The following is a 1254-nucleotide window of genomic DNA, read 5'->3' as shown; positions in this document are numbered from 1 at the left end:
TTTGAAAAAAAGAATTGCATATAAATTGAGAACTTTGACATGACCACTTTGTGCTATTGAAATGCTTGACAAAGATTAGTCCCTTGCATGTGTTTACATGAGGTTTGAGAAAGATTCCTTTTGAATTGAATTATTGAAATTGTGGTCCCAAAACTTGTGTTTTGAAAATAGAGATTTTATGACAGACTAATAATGGCTCAGAGATGTGACTTACAAGTCAATGGTATGACGATACCATATATATTTATGACATAACAGATTATGTTTTCAGAGTATGTTTTCAGAGACTGTATGTTTTGATAGAGTTTTAAAAAGAGGCTTAAAGAGGGTTAGGTGGTTACCCAAAGAAGGCGCGAGTTCAAGTAACTCTTAGCCTGAAACCGTATTTGACGATACAGGTAGATTATTATAGTACGCTGCGGCATACTTGGGTTGGGGGCTTCGCTTTCGAGTTAATGGCAGTTTTCATATAGCCCATGGAATTTTTCAGAGTTGTAGGGTATACCACCTAACACAGAAGTAATATAGATTTCTCAGAGTCGTGATGGTTTTTACAGTCTTATAAAATGCCCCTGTGATTTCTTACTATATTATACGTTTGTGAACTGTTTAACATTGCTCTCATATATGTTGAATATAAATTGTTATTTTGGATTTGCTCTGCGTACCAGTAAATATGTATTGACCCCCTCCTCCCTCTAGGTTCTGAGGTTCATTCTAGGGGTCCAGATAAGCAGTAGATAATTCAGACAACTGATCAGATTATGTAGTGGTGAGCCTTTTCTATTCTATAAGGCCTGTCTTTTCAAATTATGTCACTTATTTCAGTTTTGGTTTACAGGGGGCCTAGTCTCAGTTTCAGACAGTTGTCAAATTTTCATGTAATAGAGATATCACAGACTGAGTCAGACGTTATTCAGATGTAGTTGATTTCAGTTTCCATACTTATGATGAATTCAGAACTGACCATGTTTCCGCAGCAGATTATGTTTCCTAATCTTCTTTTATTATATGAATGTTGTGCATGATACCAGATAGAGAAGGGCGTTCCGGGCCTTCATGGATCAGGATGTCCGTCACAGCTAGGCCCTAGTTCGGGTCGTGACATGTTCATATTGAAGATACTAGTGATTTATCTCTAAAAAGGGCAATTGTGAATTTTCTTGCTCAACATTCCATGAGTCCATATTTGTGCGTGGATAATGTTACGATAGGGCAAGTAATATGCAAGGTGAGATCTATGGTCTTAAAATG

General features: G+C 36.8%; 1 long non-coding RNA gene across 1 annotated transcript; it reads left to right on the top strand.

Annotated features, from left to right (window-relative positions):
- The first annotated feature begins 272 nt into the window (after positions 1-272).
- LOC124894481 lies at positions 273-1034 on the top strand. Its single transcript, XR_007051199.1, has 2 exons — positions 273-772; positions 842-1034. It is a non-coding gene; the product is annotated as an uncharacterized LOC124894481 (long non-coding RNA).
- The last annotated feature ends 220 nt before the right edge of the window (positions 1035-1254 follow it).

This window comes from Capsicum annuum, unplaced genomic scaffold (assembly GCF_002878395.1).
Source record: "Capsicum annuum cultivar UCD-10X-F1 unplaced genomic scaffold, UCD10Xv1.1 ctg74571, whole genome shotgun sequence".
Lineage (NCBI taxonomy): Eukaryota > Viridiplantae > Streptophyta > Magnoliopsida > Solanales > Solanaceae > Capsicum > Capsicum annuum.
The sequence above is the reverse complement of the archived record's forward strand: the minus strand, read 5'-3'. Positions and strand labels throughout refer to the sequence as shown.